The 20997-nt window shown below is 42.5% G+C and overlaps 1 long non-coding RNA gene across 1 annotated transcript in view; it reads left to right on the top strand.

Moving 5' to 3' along the window:
• LOC147028718 (uncharacterized) overlaps positions 1–20997 on the top strand; it is a 175678-nt gene that overhangs the window by 56439 nt on the left and 98242 nt on the right. The window contains exon 2 of the long non-coding RNA XR_015056946.1: positions 8453–8517. This is a non-coding gene — a long non-coding RNA (uncharacterized LOC147028718). The remainder of the gene's footprint in view (positions 1–8452; positions 8518–20997) is intronic.

The raw sequence follows: 20997 nt of genomic DNA, 5'->3' as shown, positions 1-20997 counted from the left end.
AACTGAGTAGTTGAGGGGTTTCAGCAGTACAGTCGAGGAGGAGGATGATGACGATGATAAGGAGGAGCGTGTGTGTGTGTGTGTGTGTGTGTGTGTGTGTGTGTGTGTGTGTGTGTGTGTGTGTGTGTGTGTGTGTGTGTGTGTGTGTGTACGTGCGTGCGTTTATACACGTGCAAGCAAACACACAATGTGGGACAGGAATTGACACTTAAGATGAATGTAGCTCAAAGCATTCAACTGGATACAGTTTCAGACTGGAAGTATTATGAGTGGTGCGAATTTGTTGCCACCAAGCACCATCTTGGGAAGCCCACTTGTAGCAGATATATTTTGACTCGCATGATAACTTCTTGGGAGATCTTGAATAATGAATGTTAACTTTGAATGGAAAGTCAAAGTTGATGTGAACACATTCTCACAAACATAAAGCAACGTGGGTTATGGAAAATAAATTCACTGGGCCAAGCAACATGGTGGCATGTGCGTGGAGAAGGGACCATGTGGTGGTGACGCAAATGTTTCTCAACGTGAATAGCCACAATCCTTCCTGTCTTATGTATAGTTCAATGTACTCAAGTTAACCAGTTGTCAAAAACTGAAATTTTGTATACTGCCCCTCCCTATTCCATCTCCAGGTGCTGCATGACGTCATCACCAGATGCCAAAAGGGCAAACTCAGTTTTCACTCTGTTTGTTTGTTTGTTTGTCCGGGCGATACCTAAGCTATCCTTTGTGTAAGGAAGCTGAAATTTGGGCACAATAGTGAATGTGCTTGGGCAAAACTTTTTTTTTGATTCATCAATTCATTGAATAATTACTTGATTATTATCGATTTATTAATTACTTATTTATTTTCTTTCTCATCTGGGAAATATCTCGGGCATGGTTTTTAGTGAGAAGGCTGATATTTGGACACAACAGTGATGAAGTGATTTGGCTAAAATTGGTATTTTTTATTTATTGATTAATCAGTTACTTAATTTTTAAAAAGTTGCTGAGTCAGATGAAACAGTGTAGGTGTGGATTAGGTATGCCAATTGTTTAAGAAATTAATTACTTTACAATTATTTATTTATTTATTTCAATTACGCAATTAATCAATTGATTATTGTACTCTGCTCACTCTTAATTGTTTCCATGTGCTGCGTGGCAGCATCCCCGGGTGCTGAAGGTGCCTCAGCAATGTCTTGCACTGGAGGACAAGTTATTAATTTAAGTGGCACTAGCAAATACAAAATACAGTCAATAAATAAAGTTGGGGAGAGACAGAGACAGAGACAGAGACAGAGACATTTGAGGAGAGTGCTGCATTTTATGAGGAGGGGGGGAGCAAGGAGGGTACAGAGTGAGAGAAAAGGGTGGGGGAGAGGAGGGGAAAAAATCATAGGTGATCGGTGGAGGTGGCGTTTGCAGAGAGAATGATATGTGATGATTAATGACAGAACACGAAAAAAAAAAAAAAACGTCAGCACAGCTGTACACACAACAACACACCAGAGTTTGTAAAGTAATCCGCTGGCACATCTGCAAAAGCTTTGATATTCCAATTCCAGAAAATTTGTAGGAAAATGAACCAAAAGCAATCCCTGAAAACATTGAAGTACCGCTCACTTTAATACCGGTGATTTTGGACTAACGATGCAGAAATCAAGAAAATGACCAAAAACCAAGACGTCAAGCATGAAGTGAAAAGATCCTGGAAGCTGAAGTATGCCAAAGTTGTACCAGTGGTGATGAAGAACCTCATGGGAATGATGAAGAAGAACCTCACAGAGATGTTAAAAACCATCCCTGGGAATATCCCTATAAACGAACTACAGTTGGAAGCCGTCCTGGGCTCAGTAACGATCCTGAAGAGAGCCCTCGGCACAAAACTTTGAAAACAGAAAACTTCACAGCTTGATCCACGAATCATGACCCCTTACCAAAATGAAGGTGGATAATTTAAGCCCCCCCCCCCCCACACACGCATGCACGCACGCACAAACGACAGTGGATGCTTCGAGACCTGGGAGAGATCCGTTCCACCTTCTAAAACCCATATATATATATATATATATATATATATATATATATATGTATATATATATATATGTATATATATATATTTATGTATATATATATATATATATATATATATATATATATATATATATATATATATATATATATGTATATATATATATGTATATATATATATATATGTATATGTATATATATATGTATATATATATATGTATATGTATATATATATGTATATATATATATATGTATATGTATATATATATATGTATATATATATATATATATATATGTATATGTATATATATATATATATGTATATATATATGTATATATATATATATATATATATATATATGTATATATATATGTATATATATATATATATATATATATATATATATATATATATATATATGTATATGTTTATATATATATATATATGTATATGTATATGTTTATGTATATATATATGTATATGTATATATATATATATATATATATATATATATATATATATATATATATGTATATATATATATATATATGTATATATATATATATATATATATATATATATATATATATATATATATATATATATATATATATATATATATGTGTATATGTATATATATATATATATATATATATATGTATGTATGTATATATATATATATATATATATATATATATATATATATATATATATATATATATATATATATATATATATATATATATATACAAAAAACTTCAGCTTGGTCTGTGGATCATGACCCCTTACTGAAATGAAGGTGAATACTTTGAGCCCATTCTGAGAGGACTCCATTCCACATCCTGAAACCCCATATGTGAACATCCATACACACACACACACACACCGACTTTTATTTGTATAGATGGGTGCAGTGTACTTTGAATGTAGCTCTACTTATTGCACACCACCCCTCCCTTGTCCATCTCCAAGCGCTGCACAAATTCATCGCTGGGCTCTGATGGCGCCTGCGATGACGAGCACCAAAAGGGCATACTCTGTTTTCACTCTGCTTGTTTTTTTTTTCTTGTTTGTGTTCTTGTTTTCACCCCCCCCCTCCCCGACACACAAAGCCTCCTACTCCATTCCCAACACTAATGCACCAATCCCCTCTCCACTTCAAGTCTTTAAACCCCCACCCTTCCCATCATATTGTTTCGGAGTGGCGACTCGTCCATGATTGTGCCCAATAGCCAAGGAGACTGCTTCAGCAGCACCAACGCTCTGCACAGAGTATGGTCCCAATCTCCTCTCCTCCTTCCCATCATGGTCACCTGTCCAATTCATAATCCTGCAAGATATGTGGAAAAGATATATGACCATGAGCAGGCCATGGCCCATCACAGTCACCTGTCCAACCCACAATCCCACGAGATATGTGGAAAAGATATGACATGGGTTTTAGCCTTACTTGAGAGAATGCCACAGAGTTACTTGGATGGTGTTTAAGGCATCACATCACATCATCGATCGCTGAGGCCTATCAGCATCCTTTTAACTGTCACTTTGGTGGTTTTAGAATGAAAGGAAAACGTGTAGAGAGGGCATAACGATTGTGAATATGACAGCCCCAAAGAAGTGTTTGATTTTGCATCGCAGTAAGCCCCAACAGGGCAATCATATGATCTTTATCAAGAGGAAATTGTGGTTGGAGTCAGGCAAACTGTCCAACCAATGGATGGAATGGATGTTAGACAGACAGACACACAACCAAGCATAATAATATTAAGACGAGCAGGAACCCGGAGAAATTACACTTGAAGTAAAATGCGACTTCAAGACTTCAATTCAACTCCCCCTCTCTCGACCCACACACACTTCTTTCCCCCTCCCCCAAACCACTCTCTCCTCTCCTCCTCCACACCCTACCTCTCTCCCCCACCCAACCCCTCACTCTCTTGCCCCTGCCTCCTCATACGGCCAGGAAGAGGGATCTTCAGTTTCTTCGGGGTCTTTGGGTTCTTGGAGCCTTCAGGGTCTTGGGGGATCTTTGGGGTCATCAGGGTCTTGGGGGTCTTCAGGGCCTTGTTGGTCTTGGGGGGGGGTCTCTTTGGGTCTTTGGGGTCTATCAGCTCTTTGGGGTCTTCAAGATCTCTGTCTCTGGGGTGTTTCGGGTCTTCAGGGATCTTGGGGGTCTTTGAGGCTCTTCAAGGTCTTTTGGGTCTTGTGGGTCTCTCATGTCTCTGGTGTCTTTTGGGTGTCTTGGAGATATTGGGGGTCTTCAGGGTCTTTTGGGTCTTTTGCATCTTGGGGGCCTTCGTCATCTTCATGGTCTTTGGGGTTTATGGTGTCTTTTGGGTCTTCAGGGTGTTTGGGGTTTTCAGTGACTTTTGGGTCTTTGGGGTCTTTTGTGTCTTCAGGGTCCTCAGCGTCTTGGAGGGTCTTCATAGGTCTAAGGGGTCTCTGCATTCTAAAGGGTCTAAAGGTACATTCCAATGGCACGTAAATAATAGATATATAGTCACATGGCTGGACGGACGGAGGGACGGAAGGAAGGACGGACGGATTCACGCCGAGACCGAGCTCTTTTTATATATATAGACTCGCGTTGTTCGGCTTGCTATGCTCGCTTCTTCACACGTCATTGCAGATATTGACGTCACAGATTTGCTATGTTGGCATGATTTATACCAATCAAAATACAAACATTTCTTTTCTCCAAATGTATTTGTAATATTGCTGATGTTGCATTTATTTGAAATTTCATTTCTGAAATAAGAAGGTCCAAGTGGTCTGAGTGGTCAAGGGTCTAAGCTGTCTAATTTTTCTGAAGGGTGTAAGGGGTCCAAATGGTGTTCAGGTCGAAGGTGTCTAAATGTTGTCTGGTCAGGTCAAATTCGATCTGTGACTTGCTACAGCTACCATGCAAACATGTAATAACCTGTTTCATGGTCGTGTTGTCAGTGACTAAACCACCTCCCCCACCAGGTTTCCAGGTGAGGAGGGTGTATGATATGGACACACGCAGGATTATAAAGAAAACCTGTCAAATGGCGGAAGAGCTCTATGTGACCCAACGGCCATCCATATCTAGTGCCCAACTGTGTCTGCAGACGTCCTCTTGCAGTTGGGTTACTATTTTTTTAGGACGTTGGTGGCAGGATTTGCACTCTGGCCACCATAAAACATTTCATTCTGCAAAACACAAAAACGCAAAAAAATCTGAAAACCCACTCTGTGGGAGTACCTCCTGTGCAGCAGCTCACCAGATCACAGTATTGGGGTAAGGCCTTTGGGACCACCACTCTTTCATGATAGGAGGAAAATCACGGGGTAACCTTACCAGGTAAGATTGAGGTAGTGTGTGTCGGGGTGCTGCTGAGGTGTCGTCCACCAGGCGGCAGTCTCCTTGAGTTAACCTGAGGTGGTCCTTTTGGGTGACTGCCTGGAATGCCCCATCCTGAAGAGAGAATGATCACCTGTCTCTGTTATCAGCTGAGCTCAAGCATTTGGACATAGGTATTGCAGCACTCTCTGATGTTTGGAGACCGGATAGTGGTGAGATCATGGTGGGTGGTTACACCTACTATTGGTCTGGTCGCTCTGATGGTTACCATGCCCAATGAGTTGCTGTAGCTGTATTCAATAAGCTGACTCCAATTATAATTGAGGTAACACCAGTTAATGAGTATAATGAGACTAAGGACTTGTCACTCCTTTGGTGTCATTTCCCTGGTCTCTGTATATGCTCCGACTGAGGTGAGTGCTCTCACCGTGAAGGACGCATTCATTGCCATGCTCGAGTCTGTGGTTGATCAGTGCCCCAGGCGAGATACTCTTCTAGTCTTAGGGGATTTCAATGCATCGACTGGAACTGATAGGGATGATTATGAGACATGTGTTGGTTCCCAAGGGTCTGGAACTGTGAACCAGAATAGCACTAATTTCCTTGACTTTGCAAGAAGTCATGGACTAAGGGTGGCTGGTTCATGGTTTCAGCACGCACAGGCTCATCGCTGGACTTGGTATTCCAATACTGGTGGTGTACCAAAGGAGAATGACCATGTGTTCATTGAAGGTCAATGGAGGATGATTCAGAACTACAGGGTCTACTAGAATACCAAGCACAAGCTAGTGGAAGCAACCATGAAGTTGCAGCTTAAATCCAGGAGAATGGTACCATCCCAGCCGAGGTTGGATGTTGGCAAGCTCAAGGATGAGAGGGTAGCTGAGGACTTTGTGAACAGGCTGAGTGGGGATTTTGGAGTCTGGGTTCTTTGGGGAATTCTGAAGAGTTGTGGGGTGCCTTCAAGACCACCATCCTTGATGTTGCCGGTAGATGTCTTGAAAGTCACCATCGCACGAAGAAGAATTTTGTCTCTCAAGGGACTCTGGATACCATTGACCAGAGTCGCAGGGCAAGGCTTAATGGCAGAGCAAAGCTGCTCAGTGAGTTGAGGCGTAAAACTGTACAAGCGCTGAGGGTAGACAAGGAGTCTTATATGCTTGGAATCTGTGAGGCAGTAGAGCATCACCTGTGGTCAAGTGAATCTCATCCTGCTAACAGGGGAATTCGCGCATTGCGTTCCTCCAATCCCATCCCTCAGTGTGATGCAATTAGAGCAGAGGGGGGTGTGCTCTTGACAAAGGAGTCCGAAGTGAAGGCCTGCCCGGCCAGTTACTTTGAGCGGATGTACCAGGCTGCAATTCATCTCACGTTAAGTGATTCTAGAATCTAGAGCTTATCGTATGTGTGTAAATTAAATAAAGGCAAGAACATCGGCACATTTTTTCAATGATTGAAGGAAAACACCCTTCCTTCCCTTCTCCTGCCTTCATGCTTATCTCCTCCCAACCACCTTCCACCCCCTACGGACCTCTCTGGGAGGTGTCTGGGCGTTGTTTAGCATTACCCATTATAATGCGCTGTTTTAACGTACCCAATTCCATTCAATTCTGTACAAATGCCGGCGTAACAGCACTGTTCCACACCCCCCCCCCCCCACGCTTTCCCTCAAGTCCACCTATCAAATGCATGTCCATAACACGCCCGTTCTCCTTCACACTACCCTCCTCTTAAACCCATCCTCTTTGCTCCCTTACCTCTCTCAGAGTGTATAGCAACGTGTCATGAGGCCTTGCTCTCCCCTCCTTCCATGCTCTTCCCCCACTTCCTTGCTCTCCCACTTCCTTGCTCTCCCCCACTTCCGAGCCCCCCTTTCCCGCTCCTCCACCCCTCCTTCTCAATATTCTCATCAGCGAAGCGACGGGTTGTATTTGCTCCTGTTATTTTGCTCCCTCACTACCTACACCACCTGTCTTTGAGATTACTAAGTTATTGTCATAATCCTTGCCTGTTCGGAAGCCTGGTGATTTGGAAATGTTTGTTCTGCCATTGTTCTGTTTTGTTTTTGTTGTTGTCTCAATTATGCTCCTGTGTTAGCAATTATGCTATATTACTTGTTTAAATAGTATTCATTTCTATGTAATGATCTCAATCAAGTGTTGTTGTTTTTTTAAATAACTTGTCAAGTGTATCTTACATTAATAGCATCGTATCTTTGTAATTATTATAATGTTTTTTTTTTTTTACATTGTACACCTCACTTTTAAGTATTCGGAATTTTCTCATGTCTTTGGCTTGTCTTTGACTGTTTTTGAATATATCCGAAATTGATTGGTTGGTTGATTGAAGCTCCCTCATGGGAACGAGAACTTCTCAAATTGACATGCAAATAAACTAGAGCGATTAAGGTTGAGAAACTTGTCTGAAGACAAAAAGAAGGGCATAAAATGTGAAAATATGGATGGGCAGCCAACTTTGGTAAAGTAAACAGGAAATGAGTTGACAGCAAATCCGTTCATCCTCTTCAAGACTTAATTGAGTTGACAGTATTGATCATCGCACAAAGTGTGAGGACATGTGAGGGAGGTGTGAGAAAGTGTCTATTAATGTATGTAATGGATGTGAGGTTGAAGATGAACAATGGCAGTAAAAAAAAAATGAAGTCTGAGTATCATCCAAGTCAGTGATGGAAGATGAGTGGGTGAACTGGAGCACCGTAACATCAACCATCTCACTTCTCTGTCTGAATCCATCATGGAAGACACATATCAAGCGCTAGGCATGGATTACAGATTGCATATCACATGCAGACTTGCCTTTCCGATTGCCTGATCCTCTGGGCCTCCCAAACACAATCTTCCTTTGGAATGGTTAAGTTCTCCTGACATTCCTTCACCATGCGAGGGTAACAGTGTTGACTGTAAATGGTTGGGAAAGGAATTTAATACGATTCACCACGAGCACTATCTTATTCATGTAAAGGGGTTTAAAATGTTTTATAATACCAATGAATGTTCTGAAGGGCATAATATGTTCATGTGTTTCCTCAATTAGTAGTCTGGAAAATGTTTTAATATAATTAATTTGTTCTTATTTTCTCTCCGCAGTGTCTAAACTTCATGGAAGAGCTTGCATGAGGACCATTTGAAGAGTTCCCTGTCTGAACATTGCGGTGAGTGCTGTTATCAGGTAACATGTTTAAAATATCCTTTGTTTGTTGAAAAAAAAATTAATTGTTGTGAAACGATGCATTAAAACAAAGCACTTTGCAAATTGACATTATACCTCTGACCAGGAACTTATCAACGCCATAGTAGATGCTATCGGCAGGCAAAGGACGTGAGGAAGCGTTTGAGTACTTTTTGAAAAATAGCAAGGGCATTAGTAAACAATGGACAAATCAACAAGGTATATGAGATTTGAACTTGTTGCTTTTAAGGCAAGGACTCAGATGGGAACATGCAACAGGCCAACCTTATGTGGTTTAATAAGGAGATTGTGAATATTTTTTCCCCCCCAATATTACATATTCTTAATCATAGTTGAGGCTCCTGCTATAGGATCGGGGGAGGCTTGTAGCTGTTGCAGGGTTTGTTTTGTTTCTACAATTGGTGCCCCCCAATTTTTAATGGTATCCCGGAGTCTTTTCGACCCCGAGGAGGACGAAACCACGATTTAGGTTTTTTTTTTGTCTGTTTCTTCTTCCTGCACTCCCGATTTCTGAGCTGCATCTTGAAACTGCCTGCGACTTTCGGAATGAAATTTAGCAACAACAATGTGAATATAAAGTATGCTGGGTAGAAATGTTTTTGACCTTGACCTATTTTTTAAGGTCGTGACCTAATTGTAGACTATTTAACATTTTCCAACTTAACTCGACGAAGGTTTGTCCGATCACAACGAAATTGATCACAACTAGATAGTCGAGAGTAAGGTGCGTTTACGTTTCATTTACATCATACCCCTCTGGGTTAAAGGTCAAGGTCTTGCACTCGTAGCAGTACTAAACCACCATTTAGGTTTTTCTCACTTTTTTTCTGCCAATGTCCGAGGACTTTCGGAATGAAAGTTTTCTTCCATAATAGGAATAAAAATTATTCGGGGTTGACGTAATTTTTTATGCCTCGTGTAGGCTTAATGGTTATGGGTGGTGGGCTTAGGATCCTAGGTGGACTTGGAATCCTAGATGGGCTTGGGATCCTAGTTATGCCTGGTGTTGGCTTAATAGCTCGGGGTGGTGGGCTTGGGATCCTAGGTGGGCTTGGGATTCTAGTTATGCCTGGTGTTAGCTTAATGGTGAGGGATAGTAGGCTTGGGATCCGAGCATCCTGAGTTCAAATCCCATTCAGCTGTTGAATTAATACCAGGTAGGGTTGACTCAGCCTGTCATCCTTCTGAGGTCAGCAAAATTATTGCCAGCTTGCTGGTATCCCGTATTGAAGTGGTGATCCATCTCAGATTGTGCCCAATAGTCCAGGAGACGGCTTCGGCAGCACCAACGCTTTGCATATAGTATGGTCCCAATGTATGGATAATTTTTTTGACCTTCACATAGTATTTAAGGACATGACCAAATTATGGACATTTTTTACATTTTTCACCAAACCTCGACCCTCTGATCTTGATGCATTCGTGGGTCTTTTTAGACCCGCATCATTGTTGTTCTGCGGTAACTTTGTTATAAAAACGTTTATATGCATGATCTTTCATAAAAGACCAAAACAAATGGTAATACATATTCCTGTGTATGTGTTTTGGGGTTTTTCATTCGGAATGGGGAAGGGAAGGGAAGGGGGAAGGGGGGGGTTCTTTTTAGATTCTACCCCTTTAATGCATTTGTGGATCTTTTTAGACTAGGCCGAGGCCGAGCTTTTTTGGCCGAGCTTTTTTGTTTTTTTACACCATAACTTTGTTAAAAAACGTTTTTATGCATGATTCTTCATACATGCCGTGAGTGAAGGGTGATGAATGTTCCTGTGTTTTATTATTTTCTTTTTGGTCATTGAGGATTGGGGGGGGGGGAGGGGGGAATTTTTCACAATTTTACCCCATCACATTGTGCTTTGTTTGTTTCATCATAACTTTGTAATAAAAACGTTTATTTGCATTGCATGATCTTTCATATATGTTTAGGATAAAGAGTAATGCATATTACTGTGTATGTGTTTTGTGTTTTTTTTTCCTTCATGATCGGGGAGAATTTATTTTTAAAATTTTACACAAATAAACAAAATGAATTTGTTCACATAATGTCTGTCCACGAAATAGTTGCTCTTTGTAGACCAACCCTGGATGCATCACAACATCACAGATAATCTGTCATGTTGCCTGCTCATCTGTGCACGCGTCAGTGGTACATCATTCTCAGTCCGCACAATCATTATAACTTTATTTTGAAATGTCCGTTTTTTTCACAAGATTTGCTTTGATTCCCTGGAGAGCACCAAGTGAAACATACCAAAATATAGACACAAGCTCTGGCAGACGCTATGGATAAGCAGTACCTGCGGGGGACAGGGCACGACGTCAAGCAGTGAATGCATTGTTATATAACTTAATGAAGCTGGTTAATTCTGGCACATTCTTAAATCATTTGTTAACTCAATATAATTCTCCAAGCAGGAGAAAAAGATAAGTTTAATGCTTTGGCAATTTCACATTTTCTTGTGTATATACAGAGAAGGATGGAACATAGCCTTGCTTGCTTAAATTAAATAGGTACATCAGCTCAGTTATAAGACTCGTTAATTTTTTTAATTAGCAGATTTCACTCCAGATTTTGACACTTATTTTGTCAAGACGATATCCGATCCTCAAAACCGAAATAATGTTTCGATGATATACTTTAACGAGCCCGTGAGAGTATATCGTGGAAAATCATATTATATATTGCACATAATCGCTCCAAGCTCCTGATTTTAAAACTATAGCATTCACAAAAGCGATGTGTACAGCAATTCACAGCTCTCATGAACAGGCATTCGATAATATGAGTGAGGAAAGTGAAAAAAAACTTTATCGTTAAAAAATCATTGCGGCCTGTTTCAAGTCAAGGGATGGTTGAGCAGGCCAAAAAACATGGCGGCTTCAGACCCCAGCAAAGTTACCAAGGATACGCATTCAAACCCCATAGAGAGCGGTGACAGAGGATGTGCTTGATAAAGGATATAATTAAATAAGGCTGTTAATTATCTTCAAAAGGGATGTTTTAATGAACTCAAACAAATCATCAATTTGGTTTCAGACCAGGTCACTCTACCCTGGATATGCTGCTTCTGCTCTCCCATCAATGGATGGAGGTCCTCAATGCCAGACAGGAAATCCGAGCCATATCCCTGGACATATCACGTGCTTTTGACACAGTCTGGCACCCTGCCATACTCACCAAACTCTCAAACCTCTCTCCCTCCTCAAAATCCTGGTGGCGTTTAATCAAATCTGTTTCTGGTGTATGTTCCCCCTCCATCCCCTCCCTTACCTCAAATGGCCGCACTGCTGATACCACACGTGATAAAGCTGAATGTCTAAACTCGGTGTTTGCAGCTAAATCTTGTGTCTTAAACCCATCACTATCTCTACCCACTTTACCCAGTCGCACCCAACTGTCCCTGGACTCTGTGTCCTTTTTCCTGACAAGGTGGAGAGCTTGCTTTCAAACCTCGAGTCAGATTCTGCAACCGGTCCAGACGGCATCAGCCCACGTGTCCTCAAAGCCTGCTCTTCTGCTCTTGCTCACCCTCTCTCTGTTCTATTCACCCTCTCATTTGCCCAAGGTCATCTGCCATCTGCTTGGAAATCTGCTAACATCACTGCCCTGCATAAAAAAGGTGCAAAAACAGATCCCTATAACTACAGACCAATCAGCCTTCTCCCAATCATCAGCAAGGTGATGGAATCCATCATCGCTTCAGACATGAAATCCTTCCTCTTCTCCAATGGCTTGATTTCCAATCATCAATTTGGTTTCAGACCAGGTCACTCTACCCTGGATATGCTGCTTCTGCTCTCCCATCAATGGATGGAGGTCCTCGATGCCAGACAGGAAATCCGAGCCGTATCCCTGGACATATCACGTGCTTTTGACACAGTCTGGCACCCTGCACTACTCACCAAACTCTCTTCCCATGGTATTCAAGGCCATCTCCACTCATGGCTCGCAGACTTCCTCTCCTGTCGCAGTCAACGTGTGGCCCTAAATGGAGTTCTTTCATCCCCTCTTCCTGTGCAGGCTGGAGTTCCTCAAGGTAGCGTTCTGGGCCCTGTTCCTTTTCTGGTTTTCATCAATGATCTCTCGGACTCCCTGGAAAATCCTCTATTTTTCTTTGCCGATGACTCCACCCTCTGCCGTACCATCTGTCATCCCTCAGACCGGCAAGCAGCAGCTTCTTCGCTCACTGCAGATCTGGATAAAATCACAAACTGGTCCAACAAGTGGAACATGTCTTTCAATCCAGACAAATCTCACACTCTCAGTATGTCTCTTCGAAAGGACCATTTACAAAACCCCCCCATCCACTTTCTCAACAATCCTCTGGAAGAAGTCTTTTCTTTCAAGCTTCTAGGTCTCACTATCTGCCATGACCTTTCCTGGGAAAGTCACATTTCCAACCTCGCCTCAAAAGCCAGTCGCCGACTGGGAATCCTCCGTCGTGCTAAGTCCTTCCTCGGCCCTCTTGAGCTCCTGACCACTTACAAAGCTTTTGTCCGTAGCCTGATGGAGTACTGCTCTCCCCTCTGGGCTGGTGCTCCTGCCTCCCACCTTTCTCGGCTTCACGCTGTCGAAACCAGGGCATTTAAGATCATCGGCATCTCCCGCAATGAAGCTGAGTCTTTGGGCCTCTCACTCAATCACCGCAGGTTGGTCGGTGGTCTTTCTGTCTTCTACCGACTCCTCTCCAGCCTTGCCCCCTCTGCTCTCTCTGCGATTTGTCCCCACCACATTTCCACAGGGCGCTCAAGGTCCGCCAACAACCCCCTTCTGGTAAAACTACCAAAATCACGAATCACTGCTCATCTTCACTCTTTCATTCCTCTTTTTTCCCGCCTTTGGAATAAACTTCCTCACTCTATTCTTTCCCATTCTTCCCTCCAGGCTTTCAAAACAGCTGTTCACCACCACCTCTTATCTTCCCCCATCCAAATCCTCGATCTTTTCTACCCCCGATAATCCACCCAAGCCCACTTCCTTCAATTCTCCTGCTTTCCTTCCTGAAAGTCCCTGAAATGTCCATCTTCTCTTTGCCATGTTCCCCGTCCCATCCCCATCCCTCTCCCTTCCACAGTTCACCTAATGTGTCTGTTCCCCACTGTTTTGTCTCTTCCACTCCCGCCCCTCTTGTCTCATGCCTCCTTGCTGTGAGTTGTGTGTTAGCTCTCATACGAGCCTCGACCAAGGTATACAAAAAGCAATAAAACAACAAAAAAAAAAACACCTAATTTTCAGTCATACACTTCCTTGGAGTTTTCTTCGTTTGCATGAAAAGTTTCAGGCTGCTAGGTTTCATGGTTTTGGAGTTATGGAGGACACGCACACACATACACACACACACACACACACACACACACACACACACACACACACACACACACACACACACACACACACACACACACACACACACATTTATTAATATAAATGATATGATTGTCGATGGCATTGTTGAAGCTCACCGCGACGAGTGTGTGGGAAAACTCCTTGACCAGTGCAGAGCCAGCGGAGTGAAATTTATTCAGCAAAATATCAAATGGAAGGTATCAGAGGTGAAGTACTTTGGAGACGTTGTCCCTCTTACAGCTAGCTTAATGTCAGATCCAAAGCAATTGTGGATATGCCAATGTCCACAAGCAAGGCTGACTTACAGGGTGTGTTGGGCATGATCAACGACTTATCGCGTTTCATTCCTGAAATGTCATCAATCACAACCCCGCTTGGAAATTTGCTGAAGAAGGATTCACAGTAGCAGTGTCAGCTGAAGCATGTGGTAGTATTCAAGAAGCGAAAACAAGCAATCGTTATTTGAACCGTCGAAACCATCTGTTGTACAGACTGATGCATCATCAACTGGTCTTGGAGCCTGTCTGCTGCAGGATGGCTGGCCAGTGGCATATGCATCTGGTCCATTGCCCACCACAGAAGAGAACTCTGCTCAGATTGAGAACGAGATGTTCGGCATCGTATTTGCCTTGGAGAAGTTTCATCACAATGTCTATGGCTGCAAGACTGAGGTGCAATCCAACCATCAACCTGCAGTAACAATGATCAAGAAACCACGCACATAGCTCCACCTCGGCTTAAATTGATGCTGCTTCGATTTGTGAATTATGTTGTGGTTGTCAAATACGTTCCCAGGAAGTGGTTGTTCATTCCAGACACTTTGGCTTGGGCACCAAGTAGCCCAATCCAAATGAATGACTCCATCTTCGAGGGTATGCAGTTATGAGTACATCAGCTGGTGACCCTCCTTCCAGTCAGCCAGAGCAAACTATTGCATGATGCAACTGCAGAAGATGACGATTTACAACTCCAGTACAGCATTAATCTGAACAGCTGACAAGCATGCCAAGCCAACCTGCCTGTGTCCATCAGACACTTCTTTGATTTTAGAGATGAGCTGCATGTCGCAAATGGTATAATTTTCACTGATTAGCATTTGTTAATTCCTGCTGCACACAGCTTTGACATTCTCCAAGCAATACATGAAGGCCATATTGGGGAAGAGAAATGTAAAGCCAGAGCAGGCCAAGTTGTCTATTGGCCAAGTATCAGCCATAGAAAACAACGTCTTGTTGTCAAATGCACCACATGTGCCAAGTACAAACCACATTACAGCAAAGAGCTATAATTATGACATGATGTGCCGCCAGGGCCAAGATGGAAATGAGGAGCAGACAATTTCCACTTCGCTGGGAAGCACGTCCTCCTGATTTTGGGCTAATTCTTCAAGTGTCCTGAAGTCGTACGCATTTTTGGGCTCACTGCAAAGCATGTCGTTGAAACTCTGAAGTCCGCTTTCACCAAGCATGGCTTACCCCAGGAGAAATTTGCAGACAACATGCCATTTGGCAGTCCCAAGCTCAGGAAATTCGTGCAGGAATGGGGTTCAAGGGAACAACCTTAACTCCTACATATCCACAGTTTAATTGACAATCCAATCGGGCCATGCAAACCATCAAGCAAGGACACAGAAAATTACTCGAGGGTGACAATGATACCCATTTGATGTTACATACTGACCCACCGGAACAAACAACTGGCAGGTTTTTCATATTCCTCAGCACAGTTGTTAATGAGCAGGAGGCTCAGAGATCAATTGCCATGCATGCACTAGGCACTGTAATCATAAACTCCAGCTGATGCATGGCGTTTGTTGGTACAGTGACAGTAACGAGTTAAACACTTCTATAATCGAGGTACCAAAGAGCTAACACCATGATTACTAGGGGACAGCATTCGTGTATAATGAAATAAGACCTCGGAGACCTAAACACCATACACTGCATTGATATCTCATTATCACACAGAGGGGCATGTATACTGTCTGAACCACATAGGCACCTCCGCAGCATGGATGAGCCTCCTTTGCCCATTGTTCCACGACTGGAGAAGATCCAACAATGTGAGACTGTGTCCCTAAACATTTCTCTACTAGTCTCTCCACTGCCAGAAACAGAACTTCCAGCACACTGCACCTCATCACACCACACACCACACTGTGGTGTCATGTGATTTTACTTGCACATGTCATGCGATTTTACTTGCAACTGCTAGTTATTCAATTCCATCGCTTTTCTTACTTTCAGTTTTCGATTGCTTACTCACGAGTTTGTCTACCTTTCTGCTTACCTTTCTGTAGTGTCTGCTAGACTTGGTACGCCTGAGGTTTACTAGATCTAATATGTCTACATCCATTTAGGTGGCGATTCGTATGCGTGTTTGGAGTGGAAGGGTGTTGTATGCCAGTTTACTAGATCTAGTATCACGTAACCTCGATCAAATACAAGACTGGATACATCATTGGAGCCATTAGGAGGAACCCGGATAGGCAAAGAGGAGTCATCAGGAGGAACCTGAATAGGATTTACGTTTGGCTGCTACTCCTCTACTCCAAAAACCCATCCAGGCACAGCTTGTCATTGCCGACCACATGACACCTCAATGAAGCTAGTGTGCTTTTCCTGTATGCTGATCCGATAACGACAGATATGATTTAGCAAAGGGACAGCAATCGTACTATTAATTTGCAATTGCTCACTGGCTTTGACAAAAGTACAATTTTTTTTTTTTATCATGTATCCTTGTGCATCAGCCAGATATATTGAACAAACAATTTCAAATGGAGCACCTCGCCACCATTAGAGCATTTAAATTGTATCAGATGTGACAATAAATATGAATTGCTGCTCTCAGCTTAACAGCTCGATGACAGAAAACGTAATTTGCATTTTCACTCTCTCCATCCCTAACCCCATTCAGAATCCCATGAAGGCAGGGGCAACTTGCTAGTGTTCTTAAGTGCTTTGGATTAAAGGATTACAAAAAGACATATGAAGAGGTTTAACCCTGTGCTAAATGAGCACGATTGGTATTTGGTGAGTGTGCTCGCCTCTCACTCACTAATAATAATTTACATTGCATTCAAAAACAATATTGATCACATAAACTATATCAGATTATACAAGACAGGATTTGAGCTCTGCCTGGGCAGAGAAATGAGCAGATAAACGTTGAGAACAAGAATATTACCTTCTTCATTTTAATACTCAGCAAAAGGGAGCTTAGAACTGTACAAATGGCACAAGGAATCGTTCAGGTGAGGCTAATATCCTGTTCTTGTACCAAACATCCTGCTTTGCCGGTTTTATTAACTGCGATTCAGAGAGAGTTTAATAAAAACGACACGGCAGGGCAAGACAGGTGTCACCAATGCTCAGCTGGGGATTTTTGAAGCCACCAAAATGTAATTTAAATTATGGAATTTGACATCAGAATATACCTTTGGATAGAATAACCTTGCAAATTGACTGCTTGACGGCTGCATCTATTTCCATCCATTGACTCCATTAGCATCAAATCTCATGCTCACAAAGTTATTCATTAAATCTCGAATTACAAACCACCCTGTGGTATCTGCAGAAGTAGAAAGGCATATTTACCTGCATCAGATAATCAAATTGACTGTTCCTCATCCATTTTGCTAAACACCCGAACTGCTGTTTTGCATACCAATGATTGTGATCAATATACGTATAAAACGAGAGTAACAGGATATGAAAGGGTAGCGGTAGTAGGGTTGCTGTTCACAAATTATGAAACGATTCAACCTTGACCCATATTTTGTTCCTCTTCTTTCGAGTAATCAAACTCATGAAGGAGAATATACATACAATATATATATATATATATATATATATGTATATATGTATATATGTATATATGTATATATATATATATATATATATATATATATATATATATATATATATACAAATAAAAGGTTGTGTGTGTGTGTGTGTGTGTGTGTGTGTGTGTGTGTGTGTGTGTGTGTGTGTGTGTGTGTGTGCGTGTCAGTGTGTCTCCTCCATAACTCCAAAACTATAAAACCTGGCAGCCTTAAACTTTTCTTGCAAATTAAAAAAAACTCCAAGGAAGTGTAAGTGTGAAAATTGGGTGTTTGGGTTAATTAAAACACCAATTTTGAAGATAATTATTAACGATAATTATTAACGAAGATAATTGGTGACCTTCTCCCAGGCTGGCCCTGCAAACTCCATCGTCTTCTTAACGTCCCTGGCCTTAAGGAAGACGGTCATCTCCTTCTGCTCCCTGGCCATAGCTTCGCATAATTGATCTTTGTAGAATAGCTTGAAACAGTTGATGAACCCCTGGTCCAAAGGCTGGATCTTGCTGGTGGTGTTCTTGGGGATAAAGGAAGTGAAGATCTTCCCATCCTTGGACTTTAAGATGTCTCCTGATGGATGAGATGAGGCATTGACAATGAGGAGGATAGCTTTCTCTTCTTGCCCAAGCTTTCTCAGGTGCTTCTGCACAGCAGGGCAGAACCTCTGGAAGAACCAGTCCTTGAAACAGGCTCCTGTCATCCAAGCCTTCCTGGTGTTGGTGTAAATGCAGGGAAGGAGGGATCTGTTGACATGGTGTAGACACCTGGCGTTTTGTGACTTTCCTATGACCAACGGGGTCATCTTCAGATACCCTGACCTGTTGGCACAGAGAAGAAGGCTGACTTTGTCCTTTGGCTTCTTGTATCCAGTCTTTCTTGATGGGTTGTCATCCAGGTCCATAGTTCTGTCTGGAGGGGTCTTGTAGTACAGACCATTTTCATCTGCATTGAAAACCTGGTCTTCTGTGAAGTTGTTGTCTTTGATTAGTTCATTGAAGACAGAGGTAGTTCTTGGCAAATTCAAGGTCTGCAGACTTGGCCTCTCCATGTTGTTGGTTCATGTGGACCCCATGTCGATCCTGCCAGCGTTGCAGCCACCCCCTGGTTAAGCTGTAGTCAGCATCTTCACCTCTCTCTTCCTTGTGAAGATCCTTGTTGATCTTCTTGGCCTGATGAAGGAAGATGGTGCCTGAGATGGGTATGTCAAGCTCTCTAGACTTGCAGAACCAATTGAATAGTTCCTGGTCCAACTCCTGATCCCTCCCAAGCTTGACCCTCTTCCTCTTCATCCCTTCATTGGAGTTGACAGTGACGATGAAGCTCTTGATGTTCTCTTCATCCTTCAACCATCCTCTCAGAGTTGAACCGGCGATGCCTGTATCCTTGCTGATGGTTGCTTGAGTTTCACCATTCCTTATCCGTTTAATTATGTGTAGCTTCTCCTCTATGGAATAACATTTCCGCTTCGGCATGGCGGCGCTGAACTGAACAGAGCAAACAAAACTAACAGAGTTGAAGATTTCTCGGCTGGTAGGTGATGAAGATGTCGAAGAACTGGTACAGGAGACGTAACGGGAGCTTAGATTTAAGTTGTTGAGCACTCTTCCGAAAGGATGTGGGCGGTAGAGCACGCGAACATTAGTTAATCTTGTACAGACAGTGCTGTACTTACGTTGTGTGCTGTGTTGTATGGTGTTAGAAGGGAACATGAGCGTGAGTTACAGGAGATACGGATGTTATGATGATTTGAATTGAATTGATTTTGTTCATCTCACCTTCGCCATTTATACGGGAAAGGTGCGAGAAGATGACAGCTCGTGAGTATTTTCACACCACATGTCAACTCAACACAGGGCGATGACAGCTTGAATTTTTTTCGCCACTTCGCGCTATTTTGGACTAACTTTGTCTCTATTTTCTCACTTTTTTGCCTTTAAACATGAAATAGTAGTATTTTTTGGGGTCCAAGGTGTATGAGCGTTATATCAGTACAAGCGCTATGACGCTGAGCGTTATATCGATTTTCCTGTGTATGTGTCTCTCTCTCTCTCTCTCTGAATAGCAATGCTTGGTGAGGTGTCGGTCTCACCACCTCCACCCTAACCCCCCTGTCTTCATACTCTTTGCCTCCCCTTCACCCTCTCATCCTACACCTGCCTCCCATCTCTCTCTCTCTCTCTCTCCCTCCCTCCCTCTTTCTCCCCCCCCCACTTTTATTGACCCATCAGCAAAGCAATGGGTTGTATTTGCTAGTATATATGTATATTTACACAAGATTGGGGCGGATGGAATTGCACATTTTTAAAGAAGAAAGCACTTCCAATCAAAAGTAAAAAAAACTACATCGACTCCCCTAATTTGAGCAAAAGAGCAAGAGCAGTCCATGTCTCAGGCAACGTTTTGCCAGCTTCATCATCGATAATTGTGCCTGATGAAGCCAGCTGTGAAGACGGTGAAACATTGCCTGAGAATGGGGTCTGCTCTTGCTCTTTTGCTCAAATTAGGGGAGTCGATCTAGTTTTTGTAGTTTTGGTTGGAAGGACCTTCTGCTTCATAAAAAAAAACACAATTATATACAAACATATATCGACATCAACTCGTCCCAAGCTCTTCTTTTTTTTTTGTATACATTGTCGAGGCTCGTATGAAAGCTAACGCACAACAAACAGCAAGGGGGGCATGAGACAAAAGGTTTGGGAGAGGGAAGGACAAAACACAGTGGGGAACAGAGACATTAGGAGATCTGTGAAAGGGAGAGGGATGGGGTGGGGAACATGGGGTATACAAGATGGACACTACAGGGACTTTCAGGAAGGAATGCAGGGAATTTGAAGGAGGTTGGTTTGGGGTGGATTAACGGGGGAAGAAAAGATCGAGATTTTGAATAGGGTAAGATAAGAAGTTGTGGTGAACAGCCGTTTCGAAGGCCTGGAGGCAGGAATGGGATTGAAGAGAGTGTGGGAGTTTATTCTAAAGGTGGGGGAAAAATAGGAATGAAAGGGTAAAGGTGAGCAGTGATTCATGATTTTCGTAGTTTTTCCAGAAGTGGTTTGTTTCCGGACCTTGAGCGCCCTGTGGGGAAATATGGGGGGGGGCATATCGCAGACAGAGTGTGGGGGGGCAGACTGGAGAGGAGACAGTAGAAGACAGAAAGACCACCAACCTGCCTGCTGTGAGAGTGAGAGGCCCAAAGACTCAGCCTCATCACGGGAGATGTCAATGATCTGAAATGCCTTGGTTTCCAAAGCGTGAAT

Source organism: Eptatretus burgeri, chromosome 4, assembly GCF_056783735.1.
Source record: "Eptatretus burgeri isolate ZD-2024b chromosome 4, Ebu_testis_v1, whole genome shotgun sequence".
NCBI classification, from domain to species: Eukaryota; Metazoa; Chordata; class Myxini; order Myxiniformes; family Myxinidae; genus Eptatretus; species Eptatretus burgeri.
Note: the sequence above shows the minus strand (reverse complement) of the source record. Positions and strands in the feature narration are given on the sequence as shown.